This window comes from Atractosteus spatula, chromosome 5, assembly GCF_055471065.1.
Source record: "Atractosteus spatula isolate fAtrSpa1 chromosome 5, fAtrSpa1.hap1, whole genome shotgun sequence".
Taxonomy (NCBI): Eukaryota; Metazoa; Chordata; class Actinopteri; order Semionotiformes; family Lepisosteidae; genus Atractosteus; species Atractosteus spatula.
The window spans coordinates 42,756,467-42,768,531 of NC_142710.1; the positions used below are offsets into that span (position 1 = coordinate 42,756,467).

Genomic DNA, 12,065 nt, shown 5'->3' on the forward strand with positions numbered 1-12,065 from the left:
TTTAATATACTATAAAAAACAAAAGAACATTTATTGAACCGCAATCTTACCATAAAATACTGGATACCAAAACTTAGTGTTTCCCGATTCTTATTTTAAATAAAATAGCTTTCTCAAAGAGAAACTCGATTTTAGGATAACTGGGATAAGCCGTTTATTATCTACAAAACGTTACTCGTGGGAACAGACCATTCTTAAATGCTTGGTTTATATGCTTTTTTGTGTGTAATTACCCGGAATCGACAGTATGAGCTCGAGTGGTAAGAAAACGGCTAATTTAAGCATTTCAGCGAAGAATGGGATGAGACTGAAAATACTTTTCTCAAAGTAAACGTGACCTCTCGGGTTTTGTGAATGAAGTACAGATCAATGCGCACAAAGGCAGGTACTGTATGAATCTGAATGTACTAAGATGAACAGGATGTTCAATGCGAGCATTATTTTGTAGTGGGAACAATTTACAGTGCAACAGCTGGCTTCTTCGGGACGCTGAGGTCGGCTGTCCGCACCCCCCTGCGGCCCCCCTCCCCCTGCCCGAGCCCCGGTGTGAGGGAGAGCAGGCCGGCTGTCTCTCCAGCCAGCGGCGGTGCGCAGACCGGTGGGGGCTGGGTCCTGCCGGGAGAGGAGCGAAGGCGCTCGTGTTTGCCCGTCAGCTCCACAGGGAAGTGCAGGGCGATGGGAAGTCTGGTGCTGTGAGAGTCTTCGCTCGGACCGCCGCGAGGCTGTTCTGAAACTTGGTGGCAGACCCACAAATTCCGTCACAAGAAAACTCAACACCGCGGATTTCGCATGCCTGGGAACTGAACTCTTCCTCTCTCTCTACGCTCTTTGCAAAAGTACGGTCTTGGATCTTCGGATGAAGACTTGCGTGTACTAGTTGGTAAGTTTACGGAACCAGTTTGCTTGTTGTTATTTATTTTGCTGTAGCTAAATCATTTGATTACAGCTCGGGATTGCCGGTGTACCATACCTGCACTGTTGTCAGGTCTACTTGAAAGCAAAAACTTCGAACTAAACGCCGTTTATCATCACGTTTACTTAAAAGCACCACGCTACACAATAACGCATAAGTATATATAGAAACTCTTCAGCGATTTTGCGATTTGCTGTAGTGTTGTTTTCTGAGCAGTGAAAGCACGAACAAAACAACCGGTTTTAGTTTTACAACATCGTGTGAGACTCCAGGCTTCGCAACAGATCGGAACAGCACCGACGATTGCAATTGCATGTATTGAAATGTGTTGTAAGGCTCTTACAAAGGGGCAGATTAAAAATATTGTTGAGGACCTCTCCACACTTTGAAGTGCGTAATTATGTGCTGTCGAGTTCTCGCATCGGGATGGAAGGAGCCCTTTGATGGTGCGATCAATATCGCAGTACGATGTCTTTATCTTGGGGTTTCGGTGCCGCGGTCTGGCTCGGCCGGTATTTTAAAATCAGAATGAAGATAGAGGAGGTGTTTTTGATCAGAGCGAAGCGGGTCGAGTCGCGAGTCGACACCGGCAGAGCGCCGGAGTCAGCGGGGAGCCGGCTGGTCACTGTGCGGCAGAGCGGCGCTCTCTGTGGGTGTCACGGTGCGCGTTTAACATCCCCCAGTAATATTTCACTGCGCCCCCTCCCTCTGCGACTGAGCTTGTAACGATCGGGAGTAGGAGAAGGAATGTACAATTATAATTTCACACTTGGGATTACTCCCCTAGATGCATTTAGTAGAGGCTTGAGTAATAGAAAGTTAGGGACTAAAACTAACGTGTTGTATGCAGCTTGCCTATTTCATTGTATTCCTAATATTGTAAAGACAAAACTACAGCTTACCCTGCACATTCATTATGACTGTTCCATTAAAACCCGAGATAACGTTAAGTGTAAGGGTTGCGGTTTTGCGTTTTGAGATCAAGCGCAGTTTAAAATCCGCCCTGTGGTTTCTTCTGCAGTGCCGCCAAATGGCGGTAGAGGGCGATGTCCTGGATCTGTGAGGGGCAGTGGGAATGATTTGTGCCTACTCCGCGTCGTGCAGAAAATCCCTCTGACCTTCAGCCCGGGTGGTACTGTCTTCACTCATTCTACTGAACAGTTAGGAAATCCACACTGGAAGTCATACAGAGCCTCAGCATATTTAAATAAATATCCCCGAACTCGAGCTGTTTTTTTTGTCCTACATATTTCTGCACCTACGGTACATCTGCTCCAGCTTTGCGCTCGAGCGTCTGTGTCAGGCCTTATTAAGAACAATGCTTGCTAACAGTGTGGTACTTTTCAAGCTGTTAATATGCAGGGTTGTTGACTCTATAACAATGTGGAACAGAATGTTATGACAATGACTTTGAGGTACAAACCTTTAGGCACATTAAGGACAGGTTACTAAAATACAAGAAAGAAGACTTTGCTACATTCCACCATCCTTGACTCTGTGACCTCACATGCAGAAGGGTTCAAGGAACTCAGTCTCTTTAGTTTTGATTATTATAGTTGTGGACAGAACCGATCCAGATGACTTCTTCAAGCTAAACAGTGATCCAAATGTAGAAGGCCCTTGTTCTAAACACACAGTCTGCCGGACAGAACAAGCTGTCTGCTTTGTTGTTCAAGTTGACCACTGGCAGCCTTCAGGCAGTTGCTGGACGATGAGCTACAGCGCTAAAGAAGCGCACTGGGGTGCCCGTGTGTAGCCCTTATGCTGGCTTTGTAAATGGCCTGGCTGCTACTCTGTGCCGAGTGTGTGAAACAGTGGCCTGACAGCAGGAGCCCTTGAGCTGCTGGGACGCCTTCAGCCCTGAGACTCCTGGGAGGGCTCTTCACCTCCAGTGCTGAACAGAGCGAACCCTGTGATCACGGACTGGCCGAGGCGTCACTTGGAAAAGCAAAATGTAGGTGTTGTTCGGTGCCTATCGGACAAGGACACAAGAAGCCGGTATCATATTTTATTTATAGCCTTTTTTTGCAATAGATTAATGAGGCAGTGTAAAGTATTGCCTTAAAGGGGAATGCTCTGTGGTACCAGTGCCCTTGACGGCAGCCAGCTCTTCCCACCTGACTGATTCCACCTGTCAGCTCAGGTTTATCTCTGGCCCACTTAGCATTTAGAGAGGCTGGCCTTTATAAAAACCTGAATCTTCGGTCTCCCTACCACAAGCCTCTTATCAGTGGGTCTCAGATGCTGGTTTCATTTAGGGCTGAGCAAAGGGCTGTTATCCTGCAGCTGTGCTACAAAGACAGAGAATAAGTATTCTGTTTCATCTCCTACCTGATCCTGCGTGGCACCAAAGGGTATTGTGTCAGGTTGGACAGTGAAATACAAGTTGTTAAAGAACAGTGGAATTCTTGAACATTGCAGGAAATCCTTGGAAAATTATGGCTTAATTCCAAGACCTGGAAACCTCAAGAGGAAGGGTGGAATGGAGGAACAAATAAGTTTTGGGTGACAATGTGTTAACAGAATCATGGAGTTGTGGTGCTGTCTGTTGAAAGAGAAGTATATTGTTATGATTTATTGAACTGATGACTTTAGGAAGGCGTGATCTACCATCTGCATTATAAAGGCCAGCAGTTTAGGTGCTGTGGACTTGTGCAGAACTGACATCCCACAGGCACAGTATAGTGTGCACAGTGACAGAGGAGCAGCGCCGCAGCAGAACAGGGCAGCAGGTCAGAGTGCGCGGGGAAGCGGGTGATTGCAGGGTGAGCAGAGAGGAGTTCTGAGGGATGTTATTAGAGAACTGCTGTGTGGCACAGCGGACGTGGCAGTGGAAGGCTGCGGGTTCTAATCCCAGGCGGGCTGCTGCTGTGTCCTTGAGCAAAGCGCTTCACTCACATTTCCCCCAGCACTGGTTGTAAATTGTTAACTAAAGGATTAGCATTGGAGACCATTCCTGACATTTCAAGTCAACTCCTTCCAGCACCAAGGACACTGGGGAAGATAAGGAGCAGAGGTTACAATGCAGAGTCTTGTATCTGTTGATTTAAATTTCACATTAGTCAAGGGTCATTGTACAGTAGCAGGACCATTTGGCCAAGAATCTGTAAAACAATGTCCAGATAAACAGATAATGGGTAGGCTTAGGAGCTGTGGGCTGTGCCCTGATCGGTGCCATGTTAGCCCAGTGGCTTGAGGAGGGAAACCAGGCAGTAAGGGCAGTGTGTTAATCATCTGGGCTGATGACCAGGCTGTACGGTGATGGTGAAACGGCTACCAAGGATGTCCTGGAGAAATAGTGGGCAGTTTCATCGGATGGGGAGTTGAAAACCTAAAAAGGGAGGCTCTTGAAATATTTTTTATGCGTGCTTATCCATCTACTGCTTTATCCAGTTCAGGGTTGCGGGGGAGCTGGAGCCTATCCCGGCAGGCAGCGAGCGCAAGGCAGGACAGTCCATCCCTGGACGGGACGCTGGTCCATCACAGGGCACCTTCTCTCCTTGCAAATCTTCTTTCTGCGCCTGACGGCATTGCTCTTCTGCCGATGTACATCTAGCGGATATGACGTGCATGTCTGTCTTAATAGACGCCCCTCCTCTCCCCCTCTCCAGCCTCGCTCTGCCAGCCTGCGCCCCTCCCTCTGTGGTCAATTACGGACCCCCCTCCTCCCCCACGCTGTCTTGGCAGGGACCAGCCTGTCTGAACTGCTGGCTCACCCAGTTGTTTTGATACATTTCCATTCCTGCCAAAAGGAACTCTCCCATCTCCTCTCTGCTGCGCTGGTGAGAAAATGAAGAAATGAAGTGAAGTCCGAAATGTTGTGCAGCTGTCCCAGAGCAGGCCAGACATCAGGAGCTGCGGTTTATAATAATGTGCCCTGTATAAACAGCCAACGGTTCTTTGAATCTGAAAACCTGGACTGTGGTTTTTTTTCCACCAGGGGTTTGGTTTTGGTGGTGTAACTTCATCTTAAGCCTTCTTCTGTCATATTTCAGTGCTGTGATGTGTTTGGAAAAGTGGTGAGTCTCCTTTCTGTCTTGAAGTAGACTTGATTTGTACGGTAAGTGAAGATTTGGCCCATCCAGTCTCTTCTGTAGTGTGTAGTTAATTGATCCCTGGAACTCATTCAGCTGTTCTTTGAAAGAAGCCAGGGTATCGGCTTCAACAACATGGCAGGAAAGCTTGTTCTACTCTCCCACAACCTGATACCCAGAAGAATAACGGATTATTTTTTCTGCAGCTGTTTGCCAGTTTGAAGATGGGGCTGGTGGTGTAGATTATTTCTCATTGGCTGTCCTGTAGCGCAGAGACTTGTAATCCACTGAACAAGGATGTAAAAAAAATAGTGTCACAGTGTCATTTGGGAATAGAGGGCAGACCTTTTTCTAAGGTCTAGGCCAATCGTTGTTTGAGACATGGTATATGGCTACGCTCTGTGGGCTGTTCCCCTAATATGAAAAGGAACATAATTATCCTGAAGGATAAATATTATGAGCGGCACGTTGGCGCAGTGGTTAGCATTGCTGCACAGCACTGGGGCTACCCGTGTTTGTGGTGGTTCTTCCAGGTGCACCTGTCCAAATACCTACTGGTAGCTTAACTGGGTTCTGGGAGAACTGGTGCTGGTGTGAGTGTGTGTGCCTGTTTGTGTCAGTCTGCGATGGACTGGTGTCTGTCCAGGGTGCATCCTGCCTTGTGCCTGTTGGTTGCTGGGATAGGATAAATGGATGAAGCAGTCAGAAAATGGATGGATGGACCAATTATTATACTTGATAAGTTTGAGAGACTGGTAATGGACGATTTTGTTATCGGCGACCCTCTACTACTGAATCCATCCATTCTAAAGTAAATTCCACACCTTTCCATGTACTCTTTCTCACTTTGCAATGCTGTGCTTGAGAGACCCTCTCTTCCTTGGGGACGCCAGGTAGGGCTGGGCGATATATTGAAAACTTATCGATACTGATGCTAAGAATCTCTTACCGACCTCATTTTGCTTATGTTGGTATGTTCAGTAAAAGCTTTCCCCAGTGTGTGTGCTTTCATGAGCGGTCCCCTTAAAAACTACAACACCCAGTCGTCAGGTGCTTGTGCCTCGTCCAAACATTCGTTCTTCATTCAAAACACAAAGAAGCGTGAGGCATGAGGCAACACGAGCGCTTATGCTGAACCCCAGTCAGGCAGGGATGACTCAAGTACAAATGAAGACGAGATTGTATCTAAAAAAGATGCACTGTCGATCGTTTGGTCATATTTTGACTTCAGCAAACAGGATACTGAACAAAGAGAAGTCAGATGTAAACTCTGTCGGAAAACCGTTTCTGCGCTCAAAACATTACACGAGCAACTTGTTTCATCACTTGAAACACAGCCGTGTCGGGAAATACGAAGAGTGCACGGCCAAAAAAAAATAGAGACTGACAAGCGCACTCATGGCCGAAGTGATTCCCCCAAACAGCTGTCTCTAACACAAGCATTTACTAATGCCACTCAATATGCAAAACATTCATGCAGATGGAACGAGATAAGTAACGCCATTACATACTACATGGCGAAGGACATGGTTCCCATAGCTCACCATAGACTCGTTCAAACCCTTGACAAGAGATACGTCGTGGCCTCGAGAAAATATTTTTCTTAAATTGCGGTGCCTGACATTTACAAAGCTTTAATAGTTTCGCATATTTAAAACATGATCTTTCAGGATATCGTGTAATCATATCATTTCAAGGGTTTCACAAAAATTATCGTTTAATTGATCATTATCGAGGTAAATGTGTGAAATTATCGTGATATTGATTTGAGGTCACATTGCCCAGCCCTAACGCAAGGGCTGAGTGTTACAGCGCTGTAGCTATGGGGGGTATTCATTTGTGACTGGCGTTACCTTCTCCACAGCTCAGAGCAGAGAAGTGGCTGTAGGATTAGTTCTAGGGCTTGCTCTCTTGTATGGAAATAAAAGGTGTACATCTGTACAGGTGGTTTGTTTAAAGGAGTGAGGGAGGGGATTACTGGCAGAAAACACATTATGCCAAACTGAATGTAGAAGCCTGTATTAAAAAGGCTCTTTCCACTAGAGAGTTGTTTTCTGGCTGCAGTGCAGTTCTCCAAGAGCGCGTGAGCCGTGCCTGCTCTCTCAACTCAGACGTGCCCGGCAGGAACAGGGTGACACAATTCCGTCTCGCAAGACCTTCTGACGAAGGAGCCCAGCTGGCGGGAGAATCGTGTGGAAGTGGGGCAGTCATGCGGGCGGGAATCGAGCGTCCGAGAAGGGCTGGGGCATCTTGCAGCACCACTGCCCTTGAGGTGGGAGGGCTAGGCCAGAGCCTGGTTTTCGGCAGTAGGTTTCTAGTGGGTCTGCAATGTTTCATGAAACAGAGTGGTGTGCCATTGGTACCATCTACTTTATTTGGATGCAATTGAATGCTTTTCAGTTTTGATTCAGCTTTAATTGGATGTACAGTATTTATTGAATGGGTTTCACAACTGTTTTTTTTTATTTTGTAGAAATGTGACCTGAAAAATGTGGATTGTGAAAGTTTTATCCTGAATTGGAAGAAGCGGTTCGAAAATGTGTAGATATTTTTGGACAGAACCTTTTATTCTTCCACTTTTTTCAAACCTCACCTGTCCGCCCGTCCTAATCTATCCTAATACGCTCAGGACGGGTGCTCTGTGTGTTTCTTACTGTTTAAAGTAAGAGATCATTTGGTATCAATTCACTGGCATGATTTGTTCTTTTCCTGTAAGAAAAACCAACGTTAGTCTGGACCGTTGATAACAATGATCTGGGTATATTTTCATTACTCATTAGTTCTACCAAACGCTTTCATATTTCTGTCTGCTTGGGCTGAACAGTTTGACGAGGAGTGTTATTTTCTTGTGGCTGGAAGCTTTGCCAAGCGTCGGAGTGACAGATCTGCTCTTCTGTGTGAACAGCGGGTGTGATCTTTGATTAGCTGATCAGTACTTAATGCCTGGTTGAACACGTGCAGGATGGAAGCCACTGGGACTTCTTGTCTTGCCCCTTTCCCTGTATGTTTGCCCCTCTGGATTCCTCTGTGGATTTGGGATGGGATGAGGAGATTAACCCTAATGTTACTGCAGGTAAATCGTTGCTCCCTGCAGTCTGCTGATGTGTTTTTGTGTTCCTTCCTCAATTCTAGATTAATGTGATGGATTACATCACATCACAGTATATTTCTGCAGATTGATGGATCCAGTTCATACGCTTCTTTCCACTTTTAAAGGTGGTTACATATTCATCCATTGAACAAAGGAGCAGGAAGCTGTTGTTTTGGTGGCTTGTCGCTGTCTTAACCTGCTGTATGCGGTCCTGTACATATAGAGACCACAGTTCTGTGGTGAAGTAGAAAACAAAGAATAATTAAGAAGTTGTGTATCTGAAATAATAAATGAACACCAAGTTCACTTTGCACAATTAAGGGGCTAATTAGAATCAAGTGGTTAAATAATTGGCTAGTAAGTAAACAAGGATGAAGTTTGGGGAAAAAATAAGAGTTCCTGCTCCTCAGTCTGGAGAGGATTATTAAACATTTTCTAATCATTTGAAGCTCCATCCATCCACTCTTGGACAGACAGTCTGCATATTGAAAATATGAAACAGACCACGGTGACGTTACTCTGCCAAGATCTGCCCAAGAGCAACCAGGAAATCAAAGAGAACCCCAGGGGAAGATATAAGGATTTGCAGGTCTCTCCCACTACAGCTTATGTCAGTGTTCATACCTCAACGACCCAAGAATAATGGTCGACTAATGAGTAAGGCAAGAGGACTTCACAGGAGTAACTGTGTGGAGCCACACAGACCAGCATGTCTTTCCAGAGGAGGAATGGTAAATATCACCATTCATTTGGCTTGCATGCCTTTATTCAAAGCAATAGAACTGGTTTTCGGGTTCAGTATTTTAGCACTCATGGTATAGATGCAGTATCAGCACTAAGAAAGACTAAAGGTCAAAGGTCAAGAAGGGTCTTTGACCCTTCTTGCCTGTTTGGTTGTTAGTAGCCAATTCATCCTAGGATCTCGTCCAGCTGTTTCTCGAAAGGTAGCATTCTGCATCAGGCCCTGTGTGGTGCACAAGCCCAGGAGATCAGATGGTGCAGTGTTTGTGCCTGCTCCGTTTTGTGCCCGATGGTGTAGTGTAGTCTCTGTGCTTTGTCTGCTTAGTTGAACACTGTGAGATTCCCAGAGGAAACCTACTGCGGCTGTCCTCTCAGGGTGCCCACCACCCTCTTGTGCTCCCACGTCTTCCTCTCGCCCTTCATTGGCAAGCGTTCGAGTAGCATTTACTTTCCGGAGTGAAGAAATGTCAGCTGGGTGGTTAAATCTATCAATAATCTTTATGTTTTCCTGAGCAGAGTGCAAAATGAGTGTTACAAAGCCCAGGCGGTCAGTAAATTTACAAAAAACTGTACAGGGATAATACTGTGTATTTTGCTTGCTTTACAGTAGTTTCCCAAAGTCTACATCATTATTTTGCTGTGATTTCCTACTCCTCCTCTTTTTCTGTGTTCTTTCTAGAGAAGGCCAAGGGACTTTCCATCATGCCATCATGGAGGGGCTCAGCTTAAAAGGTCACTGCCGTTGACGGAGGTTTAGTAGAGGGATGTTGTTGTCTTTGCGGGAGTCCGGGTGAACGTTTCTCTTTACCTGCTCCCACATGTTAAGAGACTGGCCAGGTTGCAGTCTCAAATGTCCTGTTCTGGCAGCGCCTAGATACCCATCATTCTCTCCTCTGGACCGTGGGTGTTCAGCTTTTCATTCCAGCTGGTTTGTTCATTAACATAAGCGACACCTACTTATCAAACTATTTTTTTCGAGGCTAAAATTAGCTCATAAACCCGAGAAGATTTAGAACTCGCTTTGCCGCAGTATAATTTGTTTCAGACTTGCCTCGTTCAGGTGATTGGATGATGTCATCAGACAGTCACGTCTCCAGAATGTTCTAGGAGTGTCACGAAACTCACTTGTTAGCTGTTTACACAGAAGTGAGGCAGCAGGCTGAGGACCCGCTGAACAGAGTACAGTTCGCTATCTCACTGGGCAGCCACACTAATGTAGCAGTGCGGCTCTATAAACCACAGGCCGAGCACTGCACCAGGCTGGAAGTGTCTGACCCAGGTGTGTAGAATCATGTAAGGGGATCGGTTTTCTAACGCTGAGCACCACTGCTTTATCACACTGTAATTCCTGTGCGAAGAACTGCAGTCTGGGTCTGACCCAGCTTCCTCTCCAGGTGCCATTGCTGGGAGCTGCCCAGATGTCCAGCTGACAGAGTGCCGTGTTCCTCCTGACCAGTAAACTCATTCGGTTCCATTTTGCTTTTTCACCCAGAATGCATGGCTGCACAAACCTCCCTACCCTACAGTTTAGCAAGGAAGACATTTACATTTGCACCATGCTGGAATGTGGGTGGGACCTAGCAAATCACGGCTCAGGCCAGAGACAAGGCCTTCGGTATCTGACGGGTTGGGGGGGGAGCGGGGGCTGTTGGCAGAGTGTCTCTGATTTCTGGACATGCTGCCAGGTTGGGCAGGGTGTTCAACTCCTGAGTTTACTGCAAAATCAGGCTGCCTTTGCTGAGTCATTACAGGTTTGACCAGCCGGAGGCTCCTGGGTGTAAGTCAGAACCAGGCACTGGAAGATCTAGCCTTGCCTGCTTGTTTTGCGGATTATTCCAATCGTTATATGATATGATTAACATTGCAATCCATACCCATCTTGCTCATGCAGACTTGTTGATGTCAGGCCCTTCTTCTCCAGGGGGCCCGTGGCATGGCAAGTGTTTAGCCCAGTCCAGCCGCAAGGACAGAAGGAGAGCTGCGAACAAGTCTCTTCAGCAAACCTAGCTCATTTTGTGACTAGTAGCTGATCAACCTGAGGATCTCGCCTCAGCCTGCCCTATCTTGAAAAAAGCCAAGGCCTCAACTTCACGAACATGGCCGGGCAGCACGTTCCACACTCCCGCAGCACTTTGTGTAAAGACGTTCTCTGTTTTCAGTGCGGTTTCCTAGAATTTCCACTTATGTCCTCTGGTTTGTCTTTCACTGTTGACTCAGAAGAATTTCACTGCATGGCTTTTTCAGTAGCTTTAGAGTTTGACTCCTTCGGGTCTCCCCTTAGTCTTCTCTGTTCAGGACACCTCCCCCCCCTCCCCCGCGTGTCTGGCGTGTTCCCTTTTTAGTTTCTTTAGCCGTGCGGTAGCATCACGAGCTCTTGTTTTTTTGGTCCTGTTATTCTGAGCACACAGGTCTTGTGCTGATTTTCAAACCTGAACTGGATCAAAGTGCTGTGCAATGGCCGAGATGGGTTTGGGGGGGTGGATCTCTGAGAAATGTGCAGGGATCTCTGACAATCTGCTTTTGTACGAAGCATCCTGGAGGCAGACAGAAGGTCAGTGTGGGATTAAGAATCTGGTGGAAGGAGGCTACTGAAGTTAGCCTGGCAGGCAGAGGAAGTAGGAGGAGTGGGAACTGAAGGAGAGTACATGCTCAAGATATATATTTGTTTTTTCTCATTTCTAAGAGACTGTGTGCTTAAAGCTCTAGCAATTTTCTGTACAGATTTTCTTTTGATTCTGTGGGTTGAATTGCTGACAGTTTCATCGTCCTTTGTGACTGTTTTTTTTTCATTTCACCCTTTGAAGCTGTAATTAGCATCATCAAGCCTTCTGTTTCTTAATAAAGCCACGGAACGTGGATGGAATCGAAATACTAAACTGTCCAATTGTTTTCTCTTCGGTGGCAGATGTACAGTATCTCCTGCACTCTCCTTCTCTCGACATGCAGTGTTAATGTCAGGTCCTGCACCTTAAATCCAGCTCAGAATTCTGTGGATGAAGAAGCAGTTTGAAATGCTAGCATGACTGCAGAGCAGTGATTCTCTTTAATCTGTGCATTACCTAGTGTGTATCACTCACTGCAGTGGTGGGAAGAGAAACAATTTTGCTGTTTTTAATGGGTTCATCTTCAGTTGTAAGATGAGAGCCATTGCAGAGTGGCAGATTACATGAAATCAATCCTAAAGTGGAGGGGGTCTGTTCATGACATGCTTGTCCTTTTGGTATTAAAATGTTCAGTCTTGATATAAGATAATGGGTTTACGGCACAACACCCAGCACAAATCCAA

The 12,065-nt window shown here is 46.3% G+C and overlaps 1 protein-coding gene across 1 annotated transcript in view; it reads left to right on the forward strand.

Moving 5' to 3' along the window:
- Positions 1-676: 676 nt before the first annotated feature.
- LOC148835124 (leucine zipper putative tumor suppressor 2 homolog) overlaps positions 677-12,065 on the forward strand; it is an 84,218-nt gene continuing 72,829 nt past the window's right edge. Inside the window, exon 1 of the mRNA XM_088917719.1 lies at positions 677-880. The gene's annotated coding sequence lies outside the window, so the exon portion shown is untranslated. The remainder of the gene's footprint in view (positions 881-12,065) is intronic.